The sequence below is a fragment of the Crocuta crocuta genome, unplaced genomic scaffold (genome assembly GCF_008692635.1).
Source record: "Crocuta crocuta isolate KB4526 unplaced genomic scaffold, BGI_CrCroc_1.0 scaffold305, whole genome shotgun sequence".
Taxonomy (NCBI): domain Eukaryota; kingdom Metazoa; phylum Chordata; class Mammalia; order Carnivora; family Hyaenidae; genus Crocuta; species Crocuta crocuta.
This window is the reverse complement of record NW_027529463.1, coordinates 603,746-615,066: the sequence shown is the minus strand read 5'-3', so window position 1 is coordinate 615,066 and position 11,321 is coordinate 603,746. Positions and strand designations below refer to the sequence as shown.

General features: G+C 35.9%; 1 pseudogene; it reads right to left on the bottom strand.

Moving 5' to 3' along the window:
- Positions 1–6,304: 6,304 nt before the first annotated feature.
- On the bottom strand, positions 6,305–8,442 carry LOC144228864 (high mobility group protein B1 pseudogene; annotated as a pseudogene).
- Positions 8,443–11,321: the final 2,879 nt, after the last annotated feature.

The following is an 11,321-nucleotide window of genomic DNA, read 5'->3' as shown; positions in this document are numbered from 1 at the left end:
TCTAGTTGATCTCTCCATTGCTGTAAGCGGAGTATTAAAGTCCCCTGCTATTAGCACATTCTTATCCATAAGATTGTTTCTGTTTGTGATTAATTGTTTTATGTATTTGGGTGCTTCTGTATTCAGTGTGTAGACATTTATAATTGTTAGCTCTTCCTGATGTATAGACCCTGTAATTATTATATAATGCCCTTCTTCAGCCCTTGTTACTGCCTTTACTTTAAAGTCGTTTGTCTGATATAAGTGTGGCTACTCCAGCTTTCTTTTGACTTCCAGTACCAGGATACATATTTCTCCATCCCCTTACTTTCAATCTGAAGGTGTCCTCAGGTCTAAAATGAGTCTCTTGTAGACAGCAAATAGATGAATTTTGATTTTTAACCATTCTGCTACCCTATGTCTTTTGATTGGAGCATTCAGCCCATTTACATTCAGTGTTATTATTGAAAAATATGGGTTTAGAGTCACTGTGTTCTTTGTAGGATTCATGCTTATGGTGGTGTCTCTAGTATGGTGCATTCAGTGCAACATTTCCCTCATAGAGTCACCCTCAGGATTTCTTGTAGGGCTGGTTTAGTGGTTACAAATGCTTTCAATTTCTGTTTATTTGGGAAGACTTTTATCTCTCCTTCTATTCTGAATGGCAGGCTTGCTGGAAAGAGGATTCTTGGCTGCATATTTTTTTCTATTCATCACATTGAAGATTTCCTACCATTCCTTTCTGGCCTGCCAAATTTCAGTAGATAGGTCTGTAACTACTCAAATAGGTTTCCCTTTTTATGTTAGGGCCCTTTTATCCTTAGATGCTTTCAAAATTCTCTCTTTGTCCTTATATTTTGCCAGTTTCACTATGATATGTAGTGCAGAAGGTCAATTCAAGTTACGTCTGAGGGGAGTTCTCTGTGCCTCTTGGATTTTGTCTGTTTCCTTCCCTGGATTGGGGAAGTTCTCTGCTATAATTTGTTCAAGGACTCCTTCTTGCCTTTCCCTCTTTCTTCCTATTCAGGAATTCCTATGATAGGGATATTGTTCCATTTGATTGTATCACTGAGCTCTGGAACTCTCCTTTCATCTTCCTGGATCAGTTTATCTATCTTTTTCTTGGCTTCCTCTTTTTTCTATAGTTGTGTATCTTCTAATTCACATATCCTTCTCTCTGCCTCTTCAATCTGTGCATTGGACGCCTCCATTTTATTATACATCTCATTTATAGCATTTTTTAATTCATCACAACTATTTTTAAGCTCCATTGTCTTTGTAGCAATAGTTTTTCTGATGTCTTCCATGCCTTTTTCAAGCCCACAGATTAATTTTATGATTAACATTGTTCTAAATTCTTGTTCAGTTATGTTGCTTTCATCTGTTTTGAGCAATTCTATAGCTGTCATTTCTTCCTGGAATTTCCTTAGAGGAGAGTTTTTCTGTTTCATTATTTTGGCTAGCTTTCTGTCTCTTGTTAGTTTTAAAAGCTTTTTATGCACTCTGCACCTGCAAGTACTGCTATATTAAAGAAGGCTCTGTGACCGTTCAGGGCCTGTCTGTTCAGGAAGTGTTCTTTTTAATGATGTCTCCTGGTCTCTGTTGAGACTTTGGTTATTTTATTTCCCTACTCATAGTGGTATTTGGGACACTCCACCATGTGTACTTTGGCTTGTTTCTTGAAGTAACCTCTTTTGGGTCCAATCTCCAGAGATAGCCAAGGTGGGCCATGCTCTATGTCCCAAGCCACGCCTCGATTCCAGATCGCAGTCTGTGTGCCCCATTGATAACACTTGAAATATAAACCCACATGCCAAGTCCCTCTGAGCAGTTTTAAGCCAGATGCCTCAAGAATGTAAGTTAGTATAATCTCTAAATATCTTTTTGTCTCTCTGGCAGTTTTTTAAAATGTGGCTTTGATAGTTAGTTATGGTCTTCCTGCCCCTGATATATTTCAAGTGTTTTCAGATCATTAAAAGGAAGAAGCAGCTAGGTCTTCACCAACCTTTTATCTATAAATGTTGCAGAGGATCAGAATTTTATTTAAAATTTTTATTATTGTTTATAGTCTGCTAGAGAGGATGTGGGGAGAAAGCTATTCATTACCTTTTACATACTGGAGGCTTCATGAGACCTATTAAAGAAATGGGCTAATTTTAACAATCCAAGAATTTTGCATGACCATCAATGTCCAGGCGATTTTGCTCTACACACAGCTAGCGATATAGAAAAGCCAGATGCTGCATAGACATGGCCTTGAATTGGTTTCCCTTATTGGCAGAGAACTAGAAGATGAGTGGGAGTGGAGGTTCAGAAGATAGCCTACAAAATAGTTGCAGATTTTAAGAGTTAGGCATATCAAGTGAGAAAACAAAAACTCTAGATATATGGAGGAAGGCGCTGAGGAAACAAAATACATTTTTAAACTTTGAAAAAAGAGGCTACAGAAAGTTCTTCATGATCTTCCCAGGAGCCTATTATTTCTCTTTATGAGAAAAGTGTTGAGACTTCAGTATGTGAATTACAAATATACTTTCAATAGCATTTCCTGACATGTTTAAGCTAAATGAGAATAAATTAGGAAAACTTATTATAAAATGTCTTTTTTGAAAATAATTAATAAAAAGCCTCTCTCCTGGAAAAGACAATGTGTATGAATGTACGTGAAGGCAAGAGGATGAACTAAATTACTCATCAGTCTAGAAAAAAAATAATAATACAGTAAAATCTTGGTTTGGGAGCATTATTCGTTCTGAAAACATGCTTGTAATCCAAAGCACTTGTGTATCAAAGCAAATTTCCCCATAAGAAATAATGGAAACTCACATGATTCATTCCACAGCCCAAAATATTCGTATAAAAATGAGTGCAATATTGGAATATAATACAAAATAATAAGGAAAAGACAAAATATAAAGAAAAATAAACAAATTAACCTGCATTTACCTTAGAAAACATTTGTGGCTGGTGTGAGGGGGACGAGAGGAGGACTATTGTGTAGGATGACTTTCACTGTCACTAGTGGAATCACTACTATCTGTTGGCTCAGTTGGATCTCTTTCTTTTCGTCTAACTTTAACAAGGAACCTAATCAATGACACTTGCTTTTGCCTCTTTTTGAAGATTTCTCGGAAATGTGACATTGCGTTGTCATTATATAGATTCATTGCTTGTACTGCTACAGCCTTATTCGGGTGGTGGTTTTCTACAAAATTTTGCACTGTTTCCCATATTTTACGCATCTCTAATTTCATTTGAAGTGAGGAACTCCTCCACCTTATTCTCCTCCTCTGGAGACAAGCTCTCCTCCATAAACTCTTGCTGTTGCTCATTATGCAACAGTCAGATGCCAATCGTGGGCACTTTCCAATGTTCTGAAAAATCACTGATTTCTGTCAAACACCATGGCCTGAGACTAAGCATCTGAGCATGGGAGACAACCACCTACAATTCTGCAGCAGGAGAGATTGAGAGAGAGAGAGTGAAAAGAACCATTGACTCAGTTGTAATCATGTGACACTTGGTGTCATGTACTACTTGTGTTGCAAATCATCGCTTGTTTATCAAGTTAAAATTTATTAGAGATATGTGGTTGTCTTGTGCAATACTCCCTGAACAAGTTACTTGCAATCCAAAGTTTTACTGTGATGCTATATGAGCAGAACTGTAAGAGGTTGAGACTAGTGGTTTCAAATTTCTTAAATTTGAAATATGCCAGGCACAATTACCATTCCTTATCCTCTAAGCCTTTATTCCAAGTCTCACTTGAAAAAAACAAACTACCATGGGTATTTTCATGCATGCTGAGATATAATTGTATATATTTTGCTTCTATTAATTTATCAAATGTCAAAAAATGGGGTTCTAGAATATGGAAAATAATAAGAAATAGATTTTCCTATTGTACCCTATTGTCATCAGATGGCAAACTGATGAAAAACCAAGATTTACTTATAACTTTTTCACTTTCTGATTTATTTTCAAGCTCACTGTATCATAAATTATCTGATTTATGTCTTTTGGGAATTAGGGAATAGAAATCCTTTTCATTGTACTGCCACCCTATATCTATACCCCTAACAAATGGACCATTTCATTTAATCTTTGGGATTTACAAAGATTAGAACTCTCCACCTACACCCAGTGGGATGGGGCTTTCCAAGGAGTTAAAAACATGTAGTGACAGCAACTTCACTCTTACCTTATGGTTGTAAAATAGAACAGAAAAGTTGAAGCATAGTATTTTTCTCCTTGTATTATAAGGAAGGGAAAATTCTTCTTCGATGTTTCAACTTGTTCCAGCTGGACGAAGAATTAAATTTACATGAGACAGACAAATAGGAGAAAAAAGCCCACAAAACTTATTACACGCACACAGAGGCCCAAATAATGAAATGGAGATTTAAAGAAATGCCCAAGACAGACTATTTTCATACTTTTTAGACAAAGAGACAATAAATTTGTGAGGAATTGACAGGATAAAGAAAACAGATGCTTGGGAGCTTTAATTCGTGACGAATTCTAAGTGGAATTTGGGCTGAGGTAGTGATTGGAAAAAAGTAAAAGTGTTTGCTTCTGTCGCTTTTTCAGCTTTAAAGTTGCTGTCTCTGGTGATAAGGATGTCTTTTTCTTAGGTTTCATGTGGCATATTTCTTTCCTGATTTCAGAGGGAGAGAGGAGGGTCTGAGTGTCCTTGCATTGGCTGTTTCTTAAAGAACTTGTATTTAACATAATCAATGTGCTAAAGTAGCACATTTTGTGGCTCCTATAGAATACTTTCTCTCCTGAAGAATAACTAAGTTCAGGACTAACGTAGTTGCCCTAGAAGGCATGGACAGATCAGTTTAGGCCAATGTCATTCTAAATAATAGGCCTGCACTTTCCCACTTGTCCTGTTACCTGACCTTTATTTTCCATTTGTACTAATGTTCCAGTGTGGGTTTTTATTTGTACTAAGATATTTTTTAATTTGTATATTTTTATTCTTCCTTTTGCTATATAAGTAAGAATCAGATTAATAAATAAGCATTTCACATAGGTGAAATAGAGCTGGCCTTATTCTTAGAGATCATTTCTCAGATCTAGCTTAGGCATAATACTTGGCAAGGTTTATCACAGCTCATTTGAGTTCTGTATTATTGAGATTCAAAATTAAAACACAAGCTATAAATGAAATATGACTTTGCTTGTCATTATCTTCTGCATTTATTTCTCTTAGGAACCTTATGCTGAGGATTATTTGTTTTATTAGAGGCTGCATTTGTTGTGCATGTAGCATGGGCACCAAATTTGATCAGTAGAGGAACCTGTTGAGTGGTGGGAGAAATACAACATCTTGTCCTTTTTATTTCATAACTAAGTCCAATTTGAGAATATAAACAGACATTTTAGATAATGTTTAGTCTTTCTGGAAGGTAGTTGCTCAACTCCTCTCTGATTTTCTCTCTAGCCCCTCTCAGGGAACTTTGTGAACATCTGATTGCATAACGGCAAAATAAATGAATCATCATTACCTCTAGTTGCTCTCTTCCGTTCAAGTTACAAAATGGCTGGATTGATAAGTTTGGGATGTGGCTAGACTAGTCCCTCTCCTGGGCATTGTGATGTTGTCTGCTACTGGCATTTGTGGTCAGGGTTGTAGTCTTTCTCAGATGGATCAGAGCTTGGAAACAAAAACCTGCTCAGTTAGTTTCCGTAGCCTATATCTAGTTCCACCATTAGATGTTATGCACACAATGCTTCTTATAAGGTCATTTCTCTCTGCCTGGACAGACTTCATAGTAAACTTACCAGATCCTAACGCAGTGCTGTATAGGGAACTATCTGGAGTGCAACATCATCCTGCCTGACCACATTTCTCTGCCTTTTTTTCAATAAAAAAATTGTATTCACTTAGAAGTGTTCAGAATATCAACAAAACAGCTGCAACCTTTTTTTTTTCCACAATTACAGAGTGGTATTCAGTTAACAGAGCAACAATTATTTTGTATAAGCTGTACCAGAGACAGCTGAAGATGAAAAGACTACCATCCCCATATGTAACTAATTTGTGCTGTGAACCAGCAAGAACCTGCTTTTACATTTCCATGCCAATTTACAACCCCCACACTGCACCAGGCAAGGTTAGTGGTTTTTGAAAGTACCACCAACCCAAGGCTATCTAAAAACACATATAGGAGTGTATTAGCTATACAGAAAAAGACGCTGTACAGTTTAAAAACAAATCTTACACAGCCTTATATTCCTTTTTTTTTTCTTTAAAAGGAGATGTGTACAAGGAGCCTTAAATGCTTTATAGACAAGAAAGAAAACTGCTAGAACTAACTTATTCATCATCATTGTCTACATCTTCCCTCTCATCCTCTTCCTCTTGTCTTCCTCCCCTTCTTTCTTTTTCTTGCTTTTTTTTTTTTTTTCAGCTGGACACTCCCTTTTTTGCTGCATCAGACTTTCCTTTAGCTCAGTATGCAGCAGTATCCTTTTCATATTTTTCCTTCAGCTTAGCAGCCTTCTTTTCATGGGACTGCTTGTCATCTGTGGAAGTATCATCCCATCTCTCCCAGTTTCTTTACAACATCACCAATGGATAGGTCGGGCTGTTTTCCTTTGGTTTTGGAGCAATACTTAGAACAAAACAAGAAAAAAGCCAAAGGAGGCCCCTTGGTTTAATTTGGATCCTGGAACTTCTTTTTTGTTTCCCTTTTATGAGGAATATAAGCTTTCATTTCTCTTTCATAATGGGTCTTGTCAGCCTTTGCCATGTCTCCAAGTTTTCCTTTCTCTTTAGGAGGCGTGGTCTTCCACCTCTCTGAGCACTTAGGAGAAAACGCTGAGAAGCCAACTGAAGCATCTGGGTACTGCTTCTTACGCTCCTCTCCACAAGCTAGCACAAAGAATGCATACGATGACATTTTGCCCCTCAGTATCTTAGGATCTCCTTTGCCCAGGTTTAACTATTTCCCTCAGTGAGACACAGAGTCGACCAGCGCCTGTCTGGCTCTTACTGGTCCCAACGCTGTCTCTGTGGAGCTCTGGCTTCCTAACTATTCTACCAAGGCATCATGGGAGTCTCTCTCCCCATAAACACCAAACACAGCCTCAGAGAGGAGTAAGTGTTGAAGCAACAATAAGAGAAACACTGAACAGTTATCTCAAAGAAAAATCATTATGTAAAGGAACTGTGGGATTCAGCAGCTGGGACTAAGCAGCTCATCAGCAGCCAGTAGGATCTCTTCCTGAAGGTAACTGAATTATGTGAAGAATTCAATTTCTTCTCCATATCTGACTTGCTGAGAGAGTCAATTTGTCAACTCCTGACACATTTATAAATTGTTATTTATTTCTCTAAAACTTCAAAATGGCCCCATTTGTGTATGCATATATGAGAGCTATTTTTTGGTCTAAGTGTAAGACTCCAAAAAGAATTACAAACATTAGTTTTTAGCATAGAGACAAGGAGAGACAATACTGACTATTAGTTATTGGTTAATTCTATTACAACACTTATAAAAAAGTGATACCATATTAGAGCTGCTACAAAAAAAAGAAGATTTTGATAGCATCAGAATGAATTTCATGTTAAATGACATTTAACATGGAAAATTATCCCCTGGAGTGGACCAGCTGTTTACTCTCACCGATCAGATTGAAAAGAATAATTCAACTTGTAGATACATGTCACCATGGGTAAGAATTGGTTCATAGCTCTCCCAAAGCTCATAGCAACAATTTACAAGGTAAATTTCCTTCCAGCTCTGTAAATTCATATTTATTGAAACAAATTTTCAATCATGAATATTTGAATGAGATATACAGATTAACTTCTTAAAAATATAATTACCCTTAGAAAAACAAACCCAAGAATAATTCCCCATGATTCACAGATTAATCTTGTTCTTTAATAGATGACCATAAAACATAGAAGCCTGTCCTCATATGGGATCTCTGGGGAGATTCTTGATGTTCCAAGTGCCCAGTTGCTCAATAAATGCTAATTGGCAAAGATGATAATGATATGTTAACTCATTTCCTAAAGGCTCTTCTTATTGTCTATTGGTTTCCACATCCATCTACACTAAATATTGAAAGGGAAAAAAATCAGTACTCATAAGAAGTTTAAAATTTTCCACAATTTGTGAAATCAAGAAATCTCTCATTATACATTTTGATGCACAAACACATACACACATGCACACACACCAGTGTTGTTAATTAGTTTATAATCATTAATTTTTGAAGCCTCTCCTTTCTTTGAATTTTAACAGACACTTCAGAGCTTACGTGGCTGAAGCTAGGAATGGGCCTGATCTTCTCTTTATTACCTTTGTCATGATTGTTGCTTCTCTCACACAAAGTAGGAGCTGGTCTTATCTGGTCCATGGGATACTATTTCTTTGGATGGCAATCATAATATAATGGAAGTCTCATGAACCTTACTGATACTGTTAGAGACTGATACTTCATCTCTAGCCTCATTCACTTTATTTTCAGAGTTACTGCCTCTCTGGTTTATGTTTACAGGATATTCTCCTTCTCTTTCCCCTTGTCCCTTCAGAGGAGCCAAAGCACGGCAAAGTGTCCCTATGTTAGGTGGCAATATGCGTATGAGGAAGGCAGGGCATGTTTATGCCGTCTTCCTGCTTTACCTCCATTTTGGGGTGGGCATCTTTTCTTTTTAATCTGATCTCTTTTATGTTTTGGTTATCTGGGATAAAAGGAAAAGCAGGCATTGTGTTTGTTTAATCATGTACATAACCCTTTCTTCTCATTTCACTCAGGTTTCTCTCCCTGTACACACCACAAACATGGAAGGAAGTCAAAAGGCTTTGTTGGCTTGTTAGGATACTGGTATCCTTTTGCCTAGATAGATGATTCTGCCACATGTGGGTTATAGGTTGTGGAAAGATTCCACACGGGGTTCCTGAAAACAACTACATGGCAAAATGGCTCCAGATTGCTCATAAATTAACACATATTCATTGAAGTGTTTAGACTAAATACTTTAGAAAGTCCTAGACACGAGAAACCTAGATTCAGGCAAAATGAAATAGATTTGTTTAGTCCTGATGCAAAACAATATTTTATAAGAAACGATTGACCAAATTCTGTATGTTGGAGCTTGATATTGCTCTCAACTTCCTCCAGATCTCAAACTCAAAGAAAAAAGTAGGAGGAGAAAAAGGGTCGCTCATCTCCTCAAGATAACAGCCCACAGTAGCTCTAGCTCAAGCAGGAAAGGCTATGTGTAGATCACCAAAACATATTCTCAGGAACTTACCATACATTTTTAATATTTCAGGTGTCAAGTGAAGGAGCTCAAGTAGCTAGTAATATTGAACACATCTTTTCTTGTGCTATTTGTTTTTTGTGTATCTTTTCAATGCAATATCTGCTTGTGACTTTTTCCCACTTTGAATTGGATTGCTTGTTTTTCTTCCTATTGAGTTTTTAAAGTTCTGTGTACATTCTAGATACTAATCCTTTGTGATTTGCAAATGTTTCCTTCCAGTCTGTGTGTTGTCTCTGTAACTCTTAAAAGGGTCTATCATAGAGCAAAAGCAGAATCCATTCCTTGTATGGATTGTGCTTTTTGGTGTCAAATATAAGAACTTTCGGCCTAGCCCGGAAGCCCAAAACATTTTTAGTTTTATATTGAAGTTCATGATTTATTTTGAGTTACTTTTTGTATAAGGTGGGAGTTCTGGCAACTTTTGTGGAAAAGGTGACATTGAATTATATTTTGCATTTTTGTCAAAATCAGGTTTGAATAGATCCTTTAACAAACTTTCTATTCTGTTCCAATAATCTATGTATATAAACCTCAGCAATTTGCATGGTCTGAATGCTGAAGCTAATATAGTAAACCTTGAAATCAGATAGGCTGATTTCCTCCCAGTTTATTCTTTTTTCTGTCAACATTGTTTTAGTCATTCTGAGATCTATACATTTCCATATACATTTTGGAATAATCTTGTCTATATTTACCAAAAATTTTGCTGAGACTATGATTAAATCTGTGTATCAATTTCTTGAGACTTGACATCTTTACTCTGTGAAGTCTTCCAATTCATAATCTCAAAATGTTTCCTCATTTACTTAGATCTTTAAAAACTTCCTTGATCATTATTTTGTAGATTCTGGCAAACAAATATATCACATGTTCTGTTAGATTTATATCTACGTATTCCATTATTTTTGAGCTAGTATATATGGTATTATATTTTTAATTTTGGTGATCATGTAATCATTGCTAGTACATGGAAATACAATTTACTTTTGTATGTTCATATTGTATCTAATAAACTTGGTGAACTCACTTGTTAGTTCCATAGGTTTTTATTTTTATTTTTGTATTTTTGTTGGAATTTTTACATAGGCAACCTTGTCATATGCAAATAGTGACAATATTATTTCTTCCTTTCTAATATACATGCATTTTACTTTTTTTAATTGTGTCATTGCAGTGACTAGAAATTCAGGCACTGTGTTTTATGAGTTGTGAAGAGACTGGTAAATCAAAAGATATTAGTAAATCAAAAGTTATATATACATCATCTTCTTACTCAGCTTGTGATTCGTTTCTCATCTATTTTATAAAATTAAGAATTTTGATAAAGATTTTTTGTTCTGAAGACCATGCATAAACACTGAAAACAGAACTCTTAATAATATGAATTATCCAAAGATTGCTTCAGTTTTCCTGCCAGGCACTCTATTAAGCATTATCATATATTTCAGTATTAAGTAATAACATTCTTTCTGTTTGAGAACCTCTCATTTATGACCCTGGCATACAGGTCAAACATTATTCAGTTTTCCCTCTAAAATAAAAATTCTTTGATATTATGTGATAAAACTATGTGGTAATTTTCTCATCTCTTTGCTGTGTCTAGGAATATATCTGAATCCTCTCAAATTTCTTTCATTGTGGTCTTTATCACCTTTTTGCATGAAGTCCAGAAATATCCATTTACATATTTTACCCAAAATTTCTTCTGAATTCTGAAGAAAATGTTATTTCTAATTTGATGCATATTTGGATTGTCAATAATGCCCTAGGAGCAGTCATGTGCCAAAAATGTGCTATGAGAGGAGCATATATATATATATTCATGTATTTGCTCCTAAACAGCATATTCTGTCCTCTAATTAATGTGATCAATAGTTGATGTTGCTTCACTTAGAGAAAGCAGATGTATTTTCTCAAGCAACAGCTTACTTTTTCTGCAGTTGTCCAGTATTGGGTAACAGTGTGGTCATGTCATACTCAGATACTTGCTCTTATGCTTCAATAGCTAGGACTTTAGTGCTGTTTGCATATACTCACATAATGTTTTCAAGAC